At 37.8% G+C, this 24,455-nt stretch overlaps 1 pseudogene; it reads left to right on the top strand.

Moving 5' to 3' along the window:
* Nucleotides 1-14,406: 14,406 nt before the first annotated feature.
* On the top strand, nucleotides 14,407-16,559 carry LOC127220720 (poly(rC)-binding protein 2-like; annotated as a pseudogene).
* Nucleotides 16,560-24,455: the final 7,896 nt, after the last annotated feature.

Here is a 24,455-nt window from a genome sequence, read left to right on the forward strand (position 1 = left end):
CCAGTTCTAAACAAAAGGGAGCTTTTTTGATATGTGAGAGCTGCATTTATCTCTGGGTTTAGAAAGACGTATTTAAAGGTAGTTTGAACATTTATTTCTTTAGTGATATAGTATTACTAGGCTTTCACCCAGTGCTTATGACCTTTCTAGTCCCTGGATAGATTTACAGTATCAAGCATGGGCTCCCCCTAACAGAACAGGCTTTAAGTCCTGTTCAATAGCTGTTGGATAACCCCAAGAAACAAAAGCCTCTGTTGAATGATTGGAGATAACCTGTTAGTGCCACAACTGTTTGGTTCTCAGGCTTTACCATGGGTTAGGTTAAAAAAAAAAAAAAAAAAAAAAAAAAAAGTTGTTGACAACTTTTGCCCTTGACACATTGGATAGTAGCTTCCAGTACTATGAAAGTTAAATGTTAAAAGAAAAATATTAAATCCTAAAGTAGACAAGTATGGTATATGCTATTTAGCATCATTAGAAAGGGTTGTATCCCAGCAAACTGACTTCCATAAGGATTTTGATCAAGAAAGAAATAAGGTTTAGTGAGTAGGCATCACTAAACTTACCAGAGAAGAGGCTCTGTCATGAGATCCGCCCACCTCTATACTTAAAATATAGATCCCTATTCCTCCTCCAACTGTTTTCTTACTTATTTACATTATTAACATAACACAGAAATCCCAAGTCCAATTTCGCATAAGTAAATGAAATTAAAACATTTGTTCATCAAATTAAAGGAATATCATGAATATTAATAACACACATTGCATTATGTGTGACTTACTATTGTCTGTAATATTGAATACTTATCAAACATGAGTATGCCTGGGATACACTACAGGAAAGATAATTTCTTTCAGAAAGAATTCTGTATCACACACATCTGGCAAGTAAAAAATGAGACTTCTATGTCTCCAGAGAATATTCAAAATCAAAAATTCCAAACAGAGACCTGTTTTATTCAGTAGATGGCAAAAGCAATATTCAGGCATTTAGAGATGGGATGGGAGAACAAATTCATAGTTTGGAAGAGGTAGTTGTGACCTAGCTGCAGATGGTAAGTCTGCCTGGAGATAGAACATCAGGAAAGGAACACCTGGAGACCAGCAGAGGGAAAAATACAGTAGGGGCCTTTATTTGTTAGTTCTCCTACATGTGGTGGGGAGATGTAGATTTGTTCTTCAAATATGATGGAAGATTTCAAGCTATGCACAACAAAAATCATGGTATTGCAGAAGGAACCTCACAATGAGAAATTAAAGCATTAATAATAATAATAATAATAATAATAATAAATGTGTTCACTAGTTTCTGACACTGTATTTCTGTTAGTAGTTTCTGAAATCTAATTTAAATCTCAAATTTCTTACCACTAAAAAGAAAAATGGGGTGGCTGCAGCTGTCTGAAACTAGTATCAACATTTGCTAAGGAAGTCAACACTAAGAACCAGGGCACATCTTAAAACAGGTTATAACTCTTAAATTAATGTGTTCTACTGAATCACTTTCCATGCAGAGAACAATACAAAGCTTAGGACTTATGAAACAAAAAATGGAATTGCATGGAATCTTGCTGTAATGAAGTGCTTTATGATTTTAAAGTGATAAAAATAACATATGTCCCACCACCAGTGATGAAATATGTCCTCTTTCCCTCTGATTCCTTCTAATTACAAAGCCAGGTAAGCTGCTGACACTAACCTGATGCCTTATATACTATGAATTTGATTAACATGATTCTAAGCTGGTTCTTTTTTCCTTTATTGATCATCTGTTTTATGACCATAAGTTAATTCTCTCAAAACAGTCAATGCAATGCTATCAGAGTGACATTACCATACTTCTCTGTTGGCAGTCTTGTGATTGACTGGCCAACCCAAGGAGAACAGAGCAAATGGCAAAAAGAGAATTCACAGCCCCAGATAGAATTTAAAAAATGGGTTGTATAATCTTGATACTGGTGAGTGAAAAATAAATATATATAATATATATAGTCACTTCATTTTGCGCACTCTATTTTTTGTATATGCTAGTATTCCAAGATCATTACCAAAAAAAGTAAATATTTTGGCTTTGGGCTACTAGATGTGTATATTGTCCTGCTTAGGCAGAAAAATATCATTGTCAAGGAATTTAAGCATCCCCATGTGGGAAGGTTTTACTTTATGTTTCCCTAAATTTTTACCTATTTCAAGAATAAGCCTTTAAAATGTCTTGTTTTTCACATGCGTTCAGCTTAAAAGACAATATGTAGACCTAAGTAAAGTAACTCACTATCTTATCTATGCATTTATCATCCACGTTCATTATTTCTGAACTTTAGTTTTCCTTAGTAAAAATGACAATAGTGGCAGAAAGACTATAAATGGGGTTGGTGAAATGGCTCAATGGTAGAGCGCTTGACTAGCATATGCAAGGCTGCAGGTTGAGCTTCAATACCATAAAATTAATTAATTAGACTGAAGGATGTATAAATTCTTTTTGAGTGATCACTGTTGAGAAACACATCATCTGCTGACTCAAATAAATCAGTCTTGACTCATTAACACTAAAGAGAAAATTCAATACAAGTTTGCTTACCTGAAGGCTAGTGTGCATTCAGTTTAAAGGACCTCTAGTTTAATTCCCAAATCTCTTTTGTGTATTTAAAAGAAAAGTCCCACTTGAGCATTTGTAAATGATATTTAATCAATTTGTTTTTAAAATTATTCCTTTAAGATATTTAGAGATCACAAAAGTAGATAAATCCTGCTTTGCTTTCATTGTGCATCACTTATCATTTCATTTTGATATATACTCACTTATAACCAAAGCAATGAAAAGAAGAAGCATCTGAAACCAGTTGTCAAGCATAGCAACCAGAAATCTCCAAGAGACTACCCTTTTTCTAAATATCAGAAATAATCTTCCATCAGAGTGCCTCAAAGTCTACAGTTATAAAGTGCATTCTAGATGCATTCACTCACTGTGAGGGGCAGAGACTAAGGCTGTACTCTGCATGGATCATTCCATTCTTAAGAAAATCTGTACCTTATTTGTTAACTAATATACTTTGAATTGTCCATTACCCTTCTGATATTGGAAACAGACTAAAGGGAAACATAGAGGTTTCCTGTCAGTCTCACACTGAAAGAAATTTCACTTTTTCCTTCTTGTCAGTTGCCTCATAAAAACCAATATAGTCTCTAAGTACAGATATCATAAGAAAAATTATAGTTTAATGTGTCTGACCCATTTCATACTCTAGAATATTGAGGCCAACAGATTAAAATAAGGTGTAAGAAAGTAAACAAAAACAAAAACAGCAATTCTGGAGATCATTTTGTGGAGTGTGCACCAAAAGTAACTAGGCCCATTACACATTTTCAGTATTTTTATCAAAGACATTATTTTAACGTTAAAAACAGTAGTTTCATAATGGTCATTTTTTCATTTACATTGTACAAGTATAACACAGTGATATGCACAATAAGTAGATTTACACACTTGCTTGACAACTCTAAGTAAAAACTATACCTATCATGTTCTTAGTGCTGCCTTGGTGGCTGGTAAATAAAATTGTTCAAGGGAAATTCTCCATTACTACAGGAAGGCAAATATTGTATCCTGAAATTAAATGTTACCTATTTATTGTCTCTCAGGGTTTTGATCTCCAAATCAAATAGCCAAAAGCTCTTTGTCTTTTAAGAAAGAGCCACCTGCAGTACTTGCTCCTACAATCCTTATTAACATATCTCTACAGGGGATATATTAATATTAGAATCACTTTGACACTTACAGTGAGGTTTGTGCTTATAAATCCAAGGCCACACCATATTAAAGCTTATTAGCATAATATAACTGATTAGGTGCCCACAATGTGCACAGGCAGTTGTTTCTGCAACTCCCTCAGGGCACAAAATCTAAAGGCAGTAAGGGCAATACTCTTAAATCAAGGAAACACGATTCAAAGTGTATTCTTGGTTTTATAGTACTAATTTAAAAGGAAAATGTGATAATAAAAATAAAAATATTTAAATGAAATTAGTCGATTCATCAGCAATAGGCTATGTACTACATTTGCCATGTTACTCCAACAAAATAGTTGAAGATGCACTGCTTAAGGTTTTCAAACAAAGGGACTTGGAGGCCTAGGAAGTCTGATCATGCATACTAATTTTTTTTTAAACAAGGAAAGTGCTAGCGGTTACTACTTGTTTTGATGAAAAAGTGTGTGTGTGTGTGTGTGTGTGTGTGTGTGTGTGTGTGTGTATATAGAAAACAAAAAAATTTAGCTCTCTATTATAAAGATACTAACAACACACATGCATACCAGGAATATGTTTTAAAAACAATAGATTCCAACTTTATAATACTAAGTGTTGCTACATCATGCTGCTAGAATTCTACTTAAAAAGTTCAGTATCTTCAAATTAACATTAAAGATAAGAGTCTTCTCATGGCAGCTACGTTGTACATGGACTGTTCAGTGCACTAGAATTTTTTTAATTTTTATTATTTAATACTTTTTTATTCTACATATCAATCCCAGTTCCCTCTCCCTCCCATCCTCACATCACCCCCACCAACCTCCCGTCCCACCCCCCCATCCACTCCCTAGGGAGGGTGAGGTCTTCCATGAAGGAACATCAAAATCTGTCAAGCCACTTGGGTTAGGGCCTAGGCCTTCCCCATGTATCTGGGATAAAGGAGTATTCATCTATGGGGAATGGGCTCCTGAAGTCCATTCGTACATTAGGAAAACATCCTGATTCTACTGACAGAGGTCTCATAGACTGCCCAGGCCTCCTAACTGAGTCCCACGTATCCTGTCACTTTGCTGAAGGTGTTTATCAGCTATTATGTAATTTTTATTTAATTTTGAAAAAGAAAAAGTTATTATCATCCTTGTTTCTTGGATAAAGAAATTATAGTAAAAGAAATCAGTCAATTACCTAGGGATATAAAACTAACCGGTGCAAAGCAGTTATTCAAGTGAAGGATTCTAGCTGCAAAGCAATGAATCCACTTGTACATTTATACCCATCATGGTTTCATGTATTACCAAATTATCTGTATCAGAGTACCTAGTAAATAATGTACTTGTCCTTCCCATAACCTAGAAGCATGGAGTAGAAAGCTGGGGGAAGGAGGTAGCAGTGAAAACAGATTGTATAAAGAATGCAATGAGCCTGCTCACTGTCCGGTTGCCATCAGGAAGTACCACAGACTGGGGAACCTAACAAATTCACTTTCTGAAATCCTAGACTTACAATCAAAAACTAAAGTGGCACCACAGCTGTTTTCTAAGGCTCTATTCTTATCTGATAGATATCTTCCTGTGTCTCATTCCATGCTTCCCCATTTCTCTCTCTCTCTGTCTCTGTTTCCCTCTCTCCCACACACACTAAAGACAGAGAGAGAGAGAATGTGTATGTGCATACATGCACATGCACACCCTTCTCACTTATAAAGACATAAACCATATTGTTCAGCAGGATTCCACATAATGACTTCACTTAACTTCTAATCCCCAGTTAACTTTAAACACCCAGTTTCTGGTCATGGTTCATCCTGAGGGAATACTCATGAAGAAGTTGTGAATATATAAATAATGTGAAGATATGCATCAGACTATAACAGGCTGTTTTTTGTTTTCTATTTTTTTTTTTTAATTTTCATGGGGAAGTATGTAGTCAAGAAAAGAGCAAAGCCCACTTGATAATGGTAGATGATGTTTGTGATGCGTTCTTAGGTTCAGTTGGCCCATATTTTATTGAGTATTTTTGCATCAATGTCCACGAGAATAATTGGTCTATAATTCTCTTTCTTTATTGAGTCTTTAATAAATTTAAAGTAAAGAAGTAGGCTAAGCTACTACTATGGTTAGAGCCCTTTGAGCATGCTAAAATTTAGAATGGAAGTGAGACAAATAATTTTAGTAATACTAAATAACCTGCTTGCACTTATTTCTGTACTAAATATACATAAAAACATAATGATTTTGAGTTCCTGTTGGTGTGGTTTCTCTTTTCGATATATCTTCTTGCATATTTCCTCCCTAACCAAAAGCAAACTCTAATTTCTTTTGTTTTCTTATTTTACATATCAAACCCAGTTTCCTCTCCCTCTCTCCTTCCCTCCCAAGCCCTCCAACCACCCTCCCATCCCATCCCCCCACCCAACACACACTCCACATGTAGGGTGGTGCCTTCCAGGAGGGGTCAACAAAATCTGTCAAGTCATTTGGAGTAGGGACTAGGCCCTCTCTCCTGCCTCTAGGCAAAGGGAGTACTAATTTCTAAGATGTCAAATTTTAGACTTTAGAATACAGATTGCACTGTAAAGTTCACCACACAATTGTTGCTGAGGACCTTTCTGGAGCATGGATTAACACTTAATCCAAGTGCAGGCTTAACAGGGAGAGGACTGTGGTAAGACTTCTCAAGTATAAAGAAGGAAATAACTGCTTCCGGTAAAAATATTCTAAGTATTTCTCAACATGGAGCAAATGTTCTCTGCTTCTGTAAGAATGGAAAAATTTAGCCTAATTTTCCCTAGACTCTGCCCCCTAGCAGTAATTAGGCAAAAGGTCATTCTTGACTGTTTACTGTTTACGACAGGATGGTTTATGGACAGCACCTGTGAGTGAATGAGAACAAAAAATGAGCAGTGCCACACTACCCAGGAGCCCTATGGAAAGCAGACTTCCTGTGCTAAGCTCGGGCTTGGATAGTTCAAATTGATTGGTCCACACTGGATGCTATGAGATGATTGGTTTGTGATGTGCGGGCTTTGTCGTAACCGTATAAAAGCTGTCTGAACCCTGTACCCAGGATTCCCAGTCCTCTACCCCACGTGGAGTATGGCTGCGGACCCCAGTGCACTGGAATATAAAAGACCTCATGCTTTTGCATCAATACCGCTTCTCCTTCTCGTGAGTGATTTGGGGGGGGGGGGCGCCTTTCCTGAGTCAGGGCGTGAGGGTCCATGCCCTCCGCAGGTCTTTCAATTCCACTCCTTCTGTTCAAGTGCATACCACTTTCATCCCTTGTAGATATCCTTAAATAACCTCTCATTGCCAAGATGAACCCCACTTATCTCTTCAGTAATACAGAAGCAGTAAATAACTATAGGAACTCTGGTCATTGTGTTCCAAAACATTCCGAATTTAGTAACTATGAATGAACCCAGGCTAACTTGCTGACATTTTCACCAGTAGCCAGAACACAATGGAAAGCTTATGGAAAATGAGGTCTCATACACCTTGCATAGAAATCAGCTCCAATCCATATTACTTATTGATTTCAGGAGAGAAGCCACAATGCTCTGGCATGAAAGAAAGAATAGCTATTAATTCACCAAGTTGTCGGGAACACCTGCAAATAGGTTAAATGACTACTGTGATTGACACATGAGATGTTCAAGAAATATGGATTCAGTCCATCCTTCGATGAAATGTTAGAGGAAATTTTTAATAAGAAAAAGAAGACATTGGCATTTTAAAGAATGAGGCTAGAACCTAAACCTCTCTCATAAAGAAGGGATAGAATTTGTATTTGTTGAATGAATGTTTTTAAAACCCTGCTTTGTGGTATGTTCCAACTTACAGTATACAAATGCACTTCATCTTAGCTAATTTGAAGCTACTAATGGCATTATAAAAGTTGTAACTATTTAAAAGTCGGTCCTCACAAGCAAAATGAAGAAGCTTTATGACCAAGGAAACTTTCAATTGTTACTTCTATCATGTGGCATTGGGCTCTTCCACATCTGTTTCTGTCCTGGCCCCCAAAGCATGGGTAGATGGGGGAAAGGGGGTAAATACAGAAGTTAATGGAACGGTGATGGACAGGAAGAAATATTGGTAAGTAATTGTAAGATGTATTCAGTTAAATTCCAAACAGCAAACAATAAAATATTAATTATAAAGCCACCAAGCTGAACCTTTAGAACCTCTAAAAAGTACTTGGCACATATAATATAGCACAACGGGTTATAGCTGTTGGTTTGATTTTTTTTTTCTTTAGAGGCAACATTCCTTTGTAGTGTATACTTTATGAAATGTGGCAGAGAACACACATGTTGTATTAACTCTTTTTCGAAGGAAAATATAAACAAATATCTTTATCCCAGAAGGGCATCAGTGATGACAGAGTAAAGCAGTCATTCTGCCAAAATCCAACATAAGGAAACAAAGAGCTTATTTGGCTTATTTATAAAGTATAAATGAAATGTTGCTTACAAGAGCACAGGTAACAAGGAAACAGCTTCACCAACTCAAAATCCCACATCATGATGAAAGATAACTTCCTGTAAGGTGCATTACAGAATGCCATTGTCACTTAGGTTTCTACTGTCACAGCTATTTAATGAACTCTTGTTTGTTTTTGGTCATCATGTAGCTTTTGATAACTAGAGTATGTGTTGTGGTTATAATTCTTCTTTATGCAATGCTTTGTTTTTCTGGGTGGAAGTAGAAAAGTATACCTCTTTTAGCTTCTTTTTTTACTTTAATTTTTTTTATTTAATTTATTTTATTAAATAAATTATTTAATTTATTATATTATTTAATTTATTTAATTTATTATATTAAATAAATTAAATAATTTATTTAATTATTTTACATGTCGAACCCAGTTCCCTCTCCCTGCCTCCCTCACTTTTACCCTCTCTGCCCCCTCAGATGCACCCTGACCAGCCTCCCATCCCATCCCCCCACCCCAATTCCACAGTAGGGCAATGCCATTCAGGTGGGGTCATGTAGGTCTATCAGGTCATTTAAAGTAGTGACTAAGATTTCTCTCCTGAATCTAGGTTAAGGCAGTATCCCTCCACGGGGGATGTGTTCGCAAGGTCCTTTTGTGTGCCAGGGATCCATCCTGGTTCCACTGTCTGAGGTCCCTTAGACTGCTCAGTACTTCTGGCTGAGACCCATATTCAGGGGGCCCTAAGTCAGTCCCATGCTGGATTCCCAGCTATCAGTCAGGGACCCGTTAGCTCCTCCTTGTTCAGGTCAGCTGTCTCTATGCATTTTTACAACCTAGTTTGTCCTCTTCCTCTATATCTGGATTCTAGTTTGACTCAGTATTTAGGTATGGGTGTTTGATCCTGTTTCCAACAGGCATTAGTTGAGGGCTCCATGGATAAGTTAGTTGTTGATCTCAATACCCGGGAAGGGCATTTATGGTGGCCTTTCCAGAGTTGCTTAAATTGTTATTTGGCAGCAATCTTATAGGTCTCTACACCTTTCTTTAGGTTCAGTTTTCTTTTCAAACCAATAATGGCTCCCTCTTATATGTTCGTTGTCTCTCTCTCTCCCTCTCTCTCCCCCACCTCTCTCTCTCTTGCCTTCTATCCTTACCCTGACTCAATCTTCCTGGTCACACTTGCTATCCTCTCCTCCCCCTCTCTTTCTCCTCCTTCTCTCTCCATTCACTGCCCCCCACTTCCCCTGTGCTCGGGGGGGACTTGTCCCTTCCCCCTTTGGTGAGGGACTTTATATGAATCTCTTAGAATACAACTTGTATCCTAGTTCCTCTGGCTGGGGATCCTTTGCTCTAGGTCGAATATCCATATATGAGCGAGTACATACCATGTTCCTCTTGTTGTGACTGGGTTACCTCATTCAGGATGGTTTCTTAAGTGACATCCACTTGCCTGCGAATTTTAAGATGCCATTATTTTTTTCTGCAGAGTAGTATTCCATCGTGTAGATGTGCCGCATCTTCTTTATCCGTTCTTCAATTGAGGGGCATCTAGGTTGCTTCCAGGTTCTTGCTATTACAAATAATGCTGCTATGAACATAGTTGAGCACATGTCTTTTTTGCATGGATGTGGATCATTTAGGTATATGCCTAAGAGGGGGATTGTGGGGTCCTGTGGTAAACTAATTCCCATTTTCCTGAGCAACTACCATACTGATCCCCAAAATGGCTGTACGAGTTTGCACTCCCACCAGCAGAGAAGGAGTATTCCCCTTTCTCCACATCCTCTACAGCGTAAGTCGTCATTGGTGTTTCTAATTTTAGCCATTCTGGCAGGAGTAAGATGGTATCTCGAAGTTGTTTTGATTTGTATTTCCATGATAGCTAAGGATATTGAGCACTTGCTTAAGTGTCTTTCAGCCTTTTTGTTTTCCTCTATTGAGAATTCTTTCTTCAGTTCTGTATCCCATTTTTAATAGGGGTAGAATTCTGCACTGAAGCCCTGGGCTGTTTTTGGTTGGAAGGCTTTCGATGACTGCTTCTATTACATTGTGGATTATAGGTCTATTTAAGTTGTTTTTTTGTTCTTGATTTAATTTTGGTAAGTGATAGTTATCCAGAAATTTGTCCATTTCCTTTGAATTTTCAATTTTTGTGGAGTACAGGTTTTCATAGTGTGACCTGAAAATTGTCTGGATTTCCTCTGTCTGTTGTTATGTTCCTCTTTTTGTTTCTGATTATGTTAATTTGCATGTTCTCTCTCTGCTTCTTCGTTAGTTTGGATAAAGTTTTGTCTATCTTGTTGATTTTCTCAAAAAACCAACTCTTCATTGCATTGACTTTTCTGTATTGTTTTCCTGGTTTCTATTTTGTTGATTTCAGCCCTCAAGTTGATTATTTCTTGGTGTCTACTCCTCCAGGGTGAGTTTGCTTCTTTTTCTTCGAAGGCTTTCAGTTGTTCTGTTAATTCTCTTATGTGACTATCCTCTGTTTTCTTCATATGGGCACGTAGTGCAATGAACTTCCCTCGTAGCACTGCTTTCAAGATGTCCCTTAAGTTTGGGTATGTTGTTGTTCGGGTAAGTTCCTCATTCTCGTGGAATATTAGAAAGTCCTTAATTTCTTTCTTAATTTTTTCTTTGACCCAGGTGTGGACCAATTGAACATTGTTCAGTTGCCATGAGTTTGCAGGTTTTCTGTGATTTGTGTTGTTGTTGAATTCCAATTTTAAAGCATGGTGGTCTGATAAGATACAGGGGACTATTCCAATTCTCTCTCTTGTATCTGTTGAGATTTCTTATGCCACCTAGTATGTAGTCGATTTTAGAGAAGGTTCCATGTGGAGCAGAGAAGAAGATATATTCTTTTGTCTTTGGATGGAATGTTCTATACTTGTCTGCTAAACCCAATTGAGACGTAACTTCTGTTAGTTCTTTTGTTTCTTTGTAGAGTTTCTGATTGGTGGGCCTGTCTAGTGGTGAGAATGGTGTGTTGAAGTCTCCCACTATTTAAGTGTGTGAGGTTTTATATGAGTTTTGAGTTTTAGTAGCGTTTATTTTAAGAATGTGGGTGCCTTTGTATTTGAGGCATAGATGTTCAGAACTGAGACTTTGTGTTGATTGATTTCTCCTGCGATGAATATGAAATGACCATCTTCTTCCCTTTTGATTAATTTGGTTTAAAGTCTAACTTGTTAGATATCAGGATAGACACCCCTTCTTGGTTTCATTTGATTGGACAATCTTTTCCCAACCCTTTATCCTGAGGTAATGTCTATCGTTGAAGCTTAGATGTGTTTCTTGTATGCAACAGAAGGATGGATTCTGTCTTTGTATCCATTCTGTTAGCCTGTGTCTTTTTATAGGTAAGTTAAGAACATTAATGTTGAGGGTGAGTAAGGACCATTGATTGTTGATGCTTGTTTGTTTTAAATTTGTTGTTGGCAGTGGTATTGTGAATATATTTGTCCTGCTTTACCCTTGGTTTCTGGTGTAGTTAGATTATCTGTTGCCTACATCTTTGTGGGCATAGTTACTTTCCTTGGGTTGGAGTTCTCCTTCCAATACTTTCTTTAGGGCCGGATTTATAGATACACATTGGGAAAATATGGCTTTATCGTTAAATATCTTGTTTTCTCAGTTTATAGTGATTAAGAGTTTTTCTGGGTATAGTAGCCTGGGCTGGCATCCATGGTCTCTTAGTACTTATAGAACATCTATGCAGGACCTTCTGGCCTTGAGGGTTTCCATGTTGAAGTCAGGTGTAATTTTGATAGGTCTGCCTTTATATGTTACCTGTCCTTTTTCTTTTGCTACTCTTAATATTCTGTCTTATTCTGTATGCTAGGTGTTTAGATTATTATATGTCAAGGGGTCTTTTTTCTTTGTTCTAGCCTATTTGCTATTTAGTATGCTTCTTGTACGTTCATGGGCTTGTCCTTTTTTCAGATTGGGAAAGTTTTCCTCGATGATTTTGTTGAATATGTTTTCTGTACCTTTGAGCTGGCTTCATTGCCTTTCTCTATGCCTATTAGTCTTAGGTTTGGCCTTTTCAAGGTGTCCCACATTTCCTGGATGTTTTGTGTTAAGGATTTGTTGGATTTATGGTTTTCTTTGGTCGATGAATCTATTTCTTCTAGTTTATCTTCCACACCTGAGATTCTCTCTTCCATCTCTTGAATTATGTTGGTTATGTTTGCGTCTGTAATTCCCGATCTTTGGCCCAGTTTCTCTATTTCCAGCATTCCTTCGGCTTGTGTTGCCTTTATTTTTTTTAATTTCAGTTTTCAAGTCTTGAACCGTTTCCTTTACCTGCTTAATTGTTTTTTTTTCCCCCTGGGCTTTCTGTACTTTCTTTCCTTTCCTTTCCACTTTTTTGTTTGTATTTTCTTCCATTTCTTTAAGGGATTTTCTCACATCTTCTTTGAGGGCCTTTATCATTTTTATGATGATGATTTTTAAGTCATTGCCTTCTGCTTCATTTGCTTTGTTGTTGTGTTCCGTTCTAGTCGGTGTAGATTCCCTAGATTCTGGTGTTTTCTTGTATTGCCGTCTTCCCATAGCTTCTTCCAGTAGGTGTTGCTGAGGTCTCTCCCCCTCTCTATGGTACTTCCCCGGTAGGCTTATGTGGGTCAGAGGTTCTATGTCTGTAGCTCTGGGTGGCCCAAGCTCTCTAGGAGGTCTCTCCACAGGCAGGGGCTTGGGGATGGGGGGGTCATCAATCAGTCTCCAGCAGAAGACTGGCAATGGGGTTCAAAGATCCTGATGGCCAGGACTCTGGATGTTCCTTGTGCCTATAGGCATATCTAGCCTTGGCCTGGTACTCTCTAGCTAAGGCCTCTTTAGCAGAGGTCCTGCTATAGAGGGTCAAGGATCCTGCGGGCAAGAACTCAGAGTGGTCCCACAGAGATAGGCGGATCTCTGGGAGGGGCCCAGGATTCCCGTAAAGGACTGGCGATGGGGGTCAGAGACCAGGCAGGTAGAAATTATGGGTGGTCCTGCGTGGATAGTCAGGTCTCCTGTGTTCAGAGCTGCTCCCAGAAGTTCCCTGAAGTTGTCTGGACTGTTGGCTCCACCTTCTGTCCCAGTGCTCAACCAGAGTGGTGGGACAGTGGGCAGGGTAGGGCACAGGGTAGTGGGAGGTCAGGCTCCTGGTGGGGTTGGGTGGGGGTGTATCAGAGCTCCAAGAGCGCTCTTGATGGGGACAGGACACAGGAGCAGGGACATCCGGGGCCAACCCAGGGAGTTCCCCGAGGAGGGTTTAGGGGAGAGGCTGCCCTGAATTGGGCCCAGACTCACCTCTAGCCAAGGCCTGTCGGTAGAGGACAAAGGCAGGAAGTTTCTACACTGAGCGGATCTTACTGGGACCTGGCACTCTGCAGCTGAGGCCTCTTTAGCAGAGGCCCTGCTATGGGGGTCAAGGATCCTGCTTGCAGAAACTCAGAGTGGTCCTGCAGAGATCTCTTGGTTTGATTTTTGATCAGACATTTCCCTTTTAGTGCAGTTTAAATCAAGTCAACATTATATGCTCACAACTGCAGGCGCTTCAACTGTAGCAATCATAGTTATAGCTTAGACATAGAATATACCAGCCTGAAAGCTGTTATAATGTTGCCTACTTAGGAGGGCTATTTAAGATATTCAGCCTATGGCCTCCTTATGATATTGAGTGGACAAATACTTCCATAAGCAAGCTTAAAAGCTAAACTTCCCGACTATCAATCTTGGCCCATCTACATCCAATTCATAGGGGCATTCTCCAGTTGTCTCCATTCTCTCATCGTGAAATGAAAATGAGGATATATACTGCATTCACCTTCTTCTGGTACTATAAAAATGCCTGGGGCTGAGTGATTTCTATCCTAAATCTCACAGTGTAGCTCACAGTTCTGGAGGTTCAGGATGGGGTGCTGTTATCAACATTATTCTAGTGGTGCAGCTATAGCTGCCTATAGCACAGGGCAAGACTGCACTGCACATTAGAAAGCAAATGACCATCAAGGAAGTGAGGTTTGACTGATGTCCCAGAAAAAACTGCATCAATTTCTTTTGAGAGCATGTCCCCATGTCTTCAGGTACCTTCGAATAACATTAACCAGATTCTGGCACTTGTGCCTTGTGATATAAGTCATATGCAAACTACAGGTCCTACTCACAGTTGGTCCATGACTGATGTAACTTGAATGGGGTAAACTTCTTGTAACATTGTTCAGCACAAGACATGCTAAAGGTAAATGTCTATTATCATCTGCCACATGTGACCATAAATGTGGGCTTCCCCCCTCTGATACCTGTTCACATCCATAGCCTTGAAGGATAATTATAGTTTGACACTATTTACCAGTTTAATCTGCGCTGTACTGCTTCAATATATACCAACTGCTGGACTCACGGTTTCCTCTCCTCAAAGCCTCACATTCAGTCCAATCTTTTAGCCTTGCCAAAAATACATTTTCCGCTTTCTTCTGCTCATCTAAATCCAACATGACCTTTCTGGTTCATTGCCACCCCAGTGGTCCTCTGAGCTCCTAGGACAAGTATTCTTAGTTTTCATGGTGGATTATTCAATGAAATATTTCCCTGTACTATTTTCCAGCTTCTTAAAAGGAATTATACTGTGTATTCATATTCATTCTCTATTGTTAAAGAGTTGTGTAGAAAAATATTTTCTCTCCCAGACCAGCAGAGCCGCAGCCTGAGCCCTCTCCTGCCCTCCCGCCTGCCCTCCGCCCGCTCGCCCTCCGCTGCCCTCTACCCGCCCCGGGGTCTCCTTTCCCGTTCCTCCTCCTCCACCCCCCCACCCGACCCCCTTGCCAGATAGCTTGGGTGGAGGCCCCCTCGCCTTCCCGCCTATCCCCAATTGTTCTGCCCCCGCCCTTCCCCTTCCTGCCTGCTCCCCTTTTCCCCTCAGTCGACTTGCGCCTCCAGTTTTGGCTTTCACTCCCACCAGTGACCAAAGACTTGACCACTGCAAGTCCAGCTCCCTGTAACTAGTAGACATGGACACCCGGTGTGATTGAAGGTGGATTAAATATCACTCTCACCATCAGGCTAATTATGCATGGAAAGGAAGTTGGCAGTATCATCGGAAAGAAAGGAGAATCTGTTAAGAAGATGCGTGAGGAGAGTGGTGCACGGATCAACATCTCAGAAGGGAATTTGTCCTGAGAGAATTATCACTTTGGCTGGACCAACTAATGCCATCTTCAAAGCTTTTGCTATGATCATTGACAAACTGGAAGAGGATATAAGCAGCTCTATGACTAATAGCACAGCTGCCAGTAGACCTCCTGTCACCTTATGGTTGGTGGTTCCTGCTAGTCAGTGTGGCTCTCTCATTGGGAAAGGTGGTTGCAAGATTAAGGAAATAAGAGAGAGTACAAGAGCTCAGGTCCAGGTGGCAGGGGATATGCTCCCCAACTCAATGAATGGTCAATCACTATTGCTGGCATTCCACAATCCATCACTGAGTGTGTCAAACAGATCTGCATGGTCATGTTGGAGTCCCCCCACCCCCGAAGGGCGTGACCATCCCATACCAGCCCAAGCCCTCGAGTTCTCCAGTCATCTTTGCAGGTGGTCAGGACAGGTACAGCACAGGCAGCGACAGTGCGAGCTTTCCCCACACCACCCCATCCATGTGCCTCAACCATGACCTGGAGGGACCACCTTTAGAGTTGACCAAGCTGCACCAATTGGCAATGCAACAGTCTCATTTTCCCATGACCCATGGCAAGACCAGATTCAGTGGCATTGAATCCAGCTCTCCAGAGGTGAAAGGCTATTGGGCAGGTTTGGATGCATCTGCTCAAACTACTTCTCATGAACTCACCATTCCAAACGATTTGATTGGCTGCATAATCGGGCTTCAGGGAGCCAAAATCAATGAGATCTGTCAGATGTCTGGGGCGCAGATCAAAATTGCAAACCCAGTGGAAGGATCAACTGATAGGCAGGTCACCATCCCTGGGTCTGCTGCCAGCATTAGCCTGGCTCAGTATCTTATCAATGTCAGGCTTTCCTCGGAAACAGGTGGCATGGGGAGAAGCTAGAGCAGTGCAGGTTCATCCATGATCCCTTCCTGCTCTTCATCACCCATGATCCATCTGTGTAGTTTCTCAACAGTCAGCGATTCCAGGTTTTAAATAGTTTGTAAATTTTCAGTTTCTACACAGTTTATCATCAACTCATGGGTTTTTAATTCAAAGTGTTTTAATTTCTTTCTCTGTTCAGCAGTTATGCTGACATATCCATATTTAGTTTTATAAGCTTCTCCCCTTTTTCCATTTTTTGGGGGTTTTTTGGCTCATGAATTTTTGTTTGTCATGGAAATATAAGAGTGGAGTATTAATACATTTCAGTTTAGTTCTGTAATGTCAGGAATATTTCAAAAAAATTAAAAGATAAACTGGAAAAAATATTTTCTCCAAAAATATGCACTGAATGGTTGTAATTAGCTGATTTTATTTATTGTATCAGTAATGTTGTTCCGCAAAGAACTTTTCTCTGTGATTGATAACTATTTAAATTAAAATGTCGAGAGTGTGTGTGACAGAAAAAATACGAGGAATAAATGCTTAAAGGTCTAAATGATTAAAATTTTTAAATCATGCAATAAATATTAGATACTTTTAGTTCATTATAATGGGGTCAAATTGACTGCTTTATTGTACAACAAATTGTAATTTAATAGTAATAGTAATTTTGCATAGCTAGAATGCTGTGAAAATTACTACATAGCTCTGACTTCACTTGCAACATAAATTGGAACAAAGAAGCACCCTTAACTGGATGAAGTGAATAGCTGGTTCTTCTCTCTGATAGTGATGACTAGAATGTGATTTCCCAGGCAGCTAAAGCAGTTAGAATATCACATGGGACATCAAGAGACAGCAGAAAAAAACAATTAAGAAGACTTAATGTACTCCCAATGATCTCAGCCTGCTCTTAAAAGCAAATGAGTGCTATGTCAGAGAACCTAGGAGAAGCCATCACAGTACTGTGGGTGCATGAGCAGCTGCTGTGTGAGACACATAGGTCTGTTTGTCAGTTTATTTGCACTCTTAACGTTATTTAGGATTTTTTTAAACTCTACTTGATCCCATGAGACTAGTATTCTGTCTGGATTTGCTAGGCAAATATTTTGTGTCTGAGAATTTAAGGCAATCCAATCCTGCAATTGTCACACATAATGTAAGAAAAGTTAAACATTTTAACATTTAAAGTTACGCTAAGTTCCATTAGGTCTCTTTAATCATGAATGTCTTAATGCAGTTGTTGTACTAGACAGTTTTGTGGGGTTTTTTTTCTTTTTTCTTTTTCTTTTTCTTTCTTTTTTTCAAGAACACAATCTTTCTCTTATTGTCTGACCTTACTTTTTTAGGACAGAGCTTGAGAGTTGTTTATTTTTTAACAACCTGAACTTTAAAATACACGCTATGAAGGTGAATATACCTAGTGTAAAACATGTGCTTGTATAAAAATAACATCGTGTAAAATGAATATATGTAATGGAATTCTTAATACAATAAAAAGCAAATAAAACAAATATATAACAGATTGAATTCAACAAAAAAGTCCTAAACAAATATATCGAAAATGCACACTTAAAAGGCTTTTATTTAAAGCTACCATTATATACATTTATGTAGTTAGAAACCCAAATATACTTAGAATTCTTTAAGAGAAGATATAACTTTGGAGGCATGGATTCTAATATCTAATGTTAATTGCTACATCTGCCACCCCTAGAGGAACACATCAAGGAATAAAACCCTGACAATGTCAGGGGATAATTGAAACCACAGAAAGGCTGAGAGAGAGTAAGTACCCACGGGGCAGACCCTTTGGGGCTATATTTCTTTGGCATCCTCGAAGCAAGTAAAATTTCCAGTCCTCAGTAAATGTTTCTTACAACAATCAAAATAATAAGAAAAAAGGACTAAAAGGGGATTTCTTGAGGCTTGAGAGATAACTTGGTGCTTAAGGGAGCTTTGCTGCTCTATGGAGGAACTCTAGTTCTGTTTCCAGCACCTAATTTGAGGTTGCTCACTACCCCCTAAGAAGCTAGCTCCAGGAAATGTAAAGTCCTTTTCTGGCCTCTATGGACACACACATACACACACACACACACACACACACACACACACACACACATGCACGCACGCACAACAATATACATACATCATCACAAACACATTAATGAAAATAAAAGTAAACCTATTAGTAGAGATGATGTCATTAGTGAAAACAGATAGGAAAGCTGTCTCCTAACACTAATCCAACAAGCCTAAACCAAGAGACTAAGGTGGCCATGAGAAATGGAGAAACCTAAGAGGTTGAAATGGGAGAAAGAATTAACAGTATTTAAGGGTAATAAGGGTAATCAAAACATATAATACATGTTTGTCATTTTCAAAGAACAATTTTACATAATAGAAATGATTAAATAAAATACTGATTATTTTTCAAAATAGAGAAAGAAATGGAAGTCATTGTTGTGTTGGGGTAGAATAGGAATGAGGTGAACTGGTCACCTTTATGTCTATTCATTTCTCACTTGCTTCCACTCACCTCTTTTTTCTCCACTTCCTTCATCATTTTGGTGCTTTCTCTATTGCTCCTCCTATGTTTCTTTTCTTCTCTTCATTGATCTTTCCAGATTTAGTCACCATAACCTACTCACTTCATTCCCTTTAATTTATTATTAATTATAGCCCTGCAAGTGTCTTAAAGCAAAATGATAATAAATTATTACTAATGGGCACATTCTGTCACTTTCAGCAGATTTCAGTAGACATGCATGATTACATGAGACAGGGCCTACAGCCTACATCACATAGAATTGTGAGTCTTTAGTCAGTTATGTAAAGAAGCTTTATTCCTCTATGCAAAAATTATGGAGTCTTGGAAGGGAAATAGAAGATATTAGTATCTAATCACAACTTCATTCAAAAAGAAATTCTAGATCCTTTTTGGTACCATAATACCTGAAAGCATTATCTGCAGAGGTGACATTTGTAAAAGTTGCAGTATGTTAGTCAACAGAAGAGTCTTAATAATTCCACAGTGGTTTGACTTTTTTATTTTTATTGCATGTCTAGATGTGTGTTCATGTATATACATGTATATTTCAAGACCATAGGTCAACCTCAGTTATTCTTTATGGGCTGGCCGTCTTTTCTTTGAGACCTGGCTCATTGGCTAAGATTGGCAGACTGGCCAGTAATTTGCAGGGATCCACCATCTCCCTTGCTGGCTCTGGTATTACAAGCATCTGTCACCAAGACTGGCATTTTATACAAATGCTAAGAATCCAAAAGCCAATCTTCACTTTTGCACAGCAATCACTTTGCAAACTGAGTTATCTCTGTTTCCCTCCACCGTGGTTCATTACAATGTAAGTAAAATAATTACAGTGAAGCAGGAAAAATAATATGACTACTGGATGAGAGTATGAAAATAGAATTTACCTTACAATGGTCTAGAAAATGAAATTAATAACATAGAAAGTCATGATTAGAATTTCTAATAGAGAAATGTGTGTCTCATAACTGTCAACTGAAGTTGTAAGGTACATATAGAAATGTGTCCACCATAAAGAAGTAAGTCAAAGACTACTCACTAATCATGTGTCTAATACCTAGCATAAGAAACAAAGCATTATCAGCATCCCAGATACAGCTCTTGACTTCCAGTTACAGTCTACTGAACCCAAGGGTAACCAGGAAATCACAATTAAACATCACAGTTTACTGATGTCTGTTTTTGTACTTCATATAATATTTAATATATTTTGTCATTTATTATTTTTTTTCTATTGATGATATTGAATATTTTAAACTAATTTTCATTTGCACATATCATTTTTGGAAGTAACATGAATCAAGTGGAAAATCTCCATGATGAATAATTCACATAAAAATTTGCCAGTGATATCTTTAACCTTGATATATGTAACATAAATATATCAAAACTTCTGTTATACAGCTGAAAATACAGTAGTATATCATCCCAAAGAATAAAACTGGAGGGAAATTTTCACACGCCATTCATAAATTAACAAAAAATGTTGATCTAAAAGCACACGCAGATTTACATTTTTAATTCAAGTTGTAGTTTCTGGGTATAGTATGTAATGTTTACTTTGAAAAAAAAACATTTTATGAAATATTTTAAATAAGTGCACACCTCTATGGTGTTTTCAAAAAAATCTATTACACACACACACACAAAAAAAAAAAGAACCAGAAAAAAAAAATCACTGTTAAGACTACAGCCAGGATTTCTGAATCTTCTTCAAATCCCCCATGACAGCGCCCCTTACCAGCAGGAAGTAGTTTGGAAAGAACAACGCCCAAATTCCAAAATATTGTCTATAAATGTTTATTTTCATTTAAATGGACTTTGTTATATAAAATAAATTTTAAATTTTTTTTAAAAAATCACTGTTTAATAACAAATTATGAGTAAAGTCCTAGAGGATTAAGACAGTCAAATTGTTTCATTCAACTTCTAAAAGAGCAAGTACCATCTCAACCTGGAGAAATAGAAGCCAAAGACTGGAAAGTATCTTGAACTCTGAAACCATTTAATCCCATTTGTCTTGTCAGGTACCGTTCCTATTCTACCTGGAGACAAGCATTTTCAAATTAGGGTCTAGGGAGGAAAGAAATCACTTACTTCAGAAAGTTTGGTTTGTTTCCACAATGCATGATTGAAGAAAAAGAATATTTAGGGCTAACATAGTAGGTTGTAGGGGAAACATGATGGCTGCCATCAAACATTTTAAGAACTGTCATGTGAAGAGTGGAATGGATTTAATCTAAAGTTTCCTTGAGGGTAGAACTTGCAAAGTGAAAGTAATATGGAGGACATGGTGCTAAATTTATATAGAAAGAATTCTGTCTGGTAATTGTGGTTGTCCAGGAGGAGAATTGGCTGACTCAGAAGCCAATTTCCCAGTAGAAGAGAACTGAACACTTAAGAAAATAATTTTCTTCATACTTAAGAAAGTTCTACCTAATAATTATAGTCTTCAGCAGAATTTGATTCAAAAAGATAATGAGTTACCTAGTTATCATATTTCTATAGAAAAAGAAACTAATTTTAGAGACTTTTCTGTCTTTACCAAAGAATGAAGTACATGGTTCAACTCCAGAATTCCATAGAATTAAAAAAGAAAATTCTTTTACATTAATATCATTAGTACGTTGGTATGGCAAATCATAATTGCATTCAAGGGTTCTTCAAAGTTTAATGAGTATATAAGTTTGAATTATCACCTAAGTTTTTATATTTCCTTATTAAATATTATCAAGCCACTGAATTTTGCAGTAACTTTTAAATCTTAGATAAAATTCTTATTCTTAACCATCAAAACTATTTTAAATCATTAGCCATCTCAGCTAATGATTTACAAAACTATTTTACATATCAAAAAATTATGTATCAGGAGTGTGTTTTATGCATACTGTTTATCAGTGTAATGATTGTGAGTCAGTAGCTTTATGGCACAGTTTAGTACTTACTGGAAACACCTGGTTTTAGCCCAGTAGCCATGATTTCTTCATTCTTGGGCCCAAACTGGCAGATCAGTGCTGCTGATCATTGTGGCATGTGTTGAAAGAATAAATTGTATGCTATTAGATCTCCTGGGTAGAAAGAAAAGCATACAAACCACATCCACTCACTTATCACTGAAACAGGTTTAACAATGAAGAAGGATAGTGGTGCATGTAGGACCTGTTGATAGCATGTCCATACTTTGCCATTTTACTTAATGATCTCCAGTAGCATGATGGTAATTTACAGGTGTGACAAGGAGATGGTCTTCTTGTGATGACTTCTGTACAGCTCAACATGTGGTTCTGAGACACAGTCTTTCATGAGAATAAATAGTAAAATGGCACTCATATAGAAACTTTAAATTGATATCCCTAGAAAAGACTTAGTAAGAATTTCATAATTGTTGAGTTAAAATGTTGTAGATCCAGAGGTAACTTTGGGCTCCTTAACAGCCCTTCTCTGTCCATCAAAGATTACTCACCTATCATACTTTTCTTTATCAATTTTTTAAAAATCCTTTCAGATATATTCTTAGCAAACCATTACCTGATATTCATAATGTCATGAGATTGTGTCTGAAACACAGAACAGAGTTTTTCCCAGTTTGCTATAGACTCCCTACCTGCACTCCCCATCAATATGCATGGATGTATGATATTCTTTTGTTCCATAACTAATAAAAGTTCATGTAATCGTTGCCATGGTGGAACATGTCATTTGTGGCAACCTGAATTTGTGTTTTCAAGCCTTAACTACTCATACTTGGCTCAGAATTAATTAACTCTCACTTCCCCTGAAGTCACAGCTGTGTTTTGTTTCAATAAAACAATGCAGACACACAGAGAAAGAAAAATAGGAAGGAATATTTTAATGAAATTAGTAAAATGGTATATTCCCATAAACAAAGAATCAAAAATGCTATGTATATAACTTTAAAATATAAATGTATTACAACCTGAACTTATGATAGAAATATTGTTTATTACCATGAAATGATAAAAATTGAATAATAACAAGCTTAATTTTTTCTAATAATGAAGACAGGTTAGAAATTAGAACAGGATATCTTAATATTAACTACTATAACAAGTTATCATGGAAAGAAGCATTATGAGGTTAAACAATATACAGAAAACACATTTTGGAAGTTTATTCAAAGTAGATGAAGTTAAATGTATGTGATCAATAACCTATACAAAAGCAAAGGGAATGGAAATTGTTAAGGGGTAATTAATCTTTCCCAAGAGCTTGGAAGCCCATCCACTATGGAAAGCATCCTGAATAAAGTGGGTCAAAATAGATAAATGAGAAAAACAAGGAGCAATCAAGCTTAAGAAAGAGGCATCTGAGAAAGCTGCAGAGATTGTAGCATGAAGTTAAGGAAGTTATAAATAAATCAATACACATCACCTAAAGCAATGAAAGGAAGACTGTATAAGAGTTTAAAGTACATTCAAAGGTGCTTGTTAGGTATCACAGGAACAGATATGAAAATTTATTGAGCTGAAAGAGAGACTGTATATCTCATACATAACCACATAGCCAAGTGCCGTGGCATATTCCCAGAGCTGAATATGGGTACTCAGCTAGCAAAGTGGGGTTTGAGAGAGGATAATTTAAATTCTATTGTATGTCTAGATCCTGAGCCCTGGGAATAGAGCACCTTTATACAAAGAAAGGATTTGAAAATGTTATACACAAACCAACTGATGGTACAGAGCAAGAAAACACAGACAAACAAGAAAAATGATGCAATCCAAGAATTCTTAAACAACGTAAGCCAGAAGACTCAAAGATCTCTAATAAATCTGTAAAAACATGGAGTTAATATTTAGACTGAAGTCAGAAGAACTATTGCATGTCAAATAATGCCTTTTGATGAAGAAAATGAGTTGGGAACTACATCAGAAATATAGTTACAGAAAAGAGAAATTAGAACCCACATTTATTGCATTCAAAGCAGTCAAGTAATTTAGGATTAAGAAATATAGTTGCAGGCCTTGGCATAGTTCCTGAATGGAGCATAATAACCAGAGCACATCAAATGCACCTGCAAGCACAAGAACGCAGATAAACGTTGCAAGCAAGTGTGGGAATTACATCTATCTTTGGGAAATTATAGACAGTTTGGGTCATCTCATTAGGGGATTGGTCACATTCCATTGCATGACATCTGACACTAACTGTTTTTAAGCACATGCCTGCTTCATCTATTATTAATTTCTACCTAAGGGCAAATGCCAAGAGAACTTGCTTTAGTTTCTACCTCCTGCTGCCATTTCAACTGTCATGAACAGCAGGAGTCAAAAATGAAAGGCACCATCTTAAAGAAAGGATGTGCCAGTGTCATTTTTAATACTGACAGCTTTGTGCACTCCCAAATCTTAAGGAAAAGGGATTGTCATGTGTGCCTCCCACTGCCATTTTGACAAAGGAAGACATTCTCTCTCTTCCAAAGGCAAGAGTAATTTAAAATGGTGAGTTGAAACATATTTGCAAGTGGCAGGCAGGGACTTCTTTGCCCCAATGGCTGTAAGTATTGTGGGTATGGAGTAGTTTAAAGTCTACTCATCAAAAAAAAAAAAAAAAAAAAAAAAAAAAAACTAGGAGACTGACCTTGCTATAATATTCTGGCTTACAAGAGGGAAAGAGCTATCAGACAGGAATTTACTTGGTTTTGTTTGTTTGTTTGCTTGCTTGCTC

Source organism: Phodopus roborovskii, unplaced genomic scaffold (genome assembly GCF_943737965.1).
Source record: "Phodopus roborovskii unplaced genomic scaffold, PHOROB, whole genome shotgun sequence".
NCBI classification, from domain to species: Eukaryota; Metazoa; Chordata; class Mammalia; order Rodentia; family Cricetidae; genus Phodopus; species Phodopus roborovskii.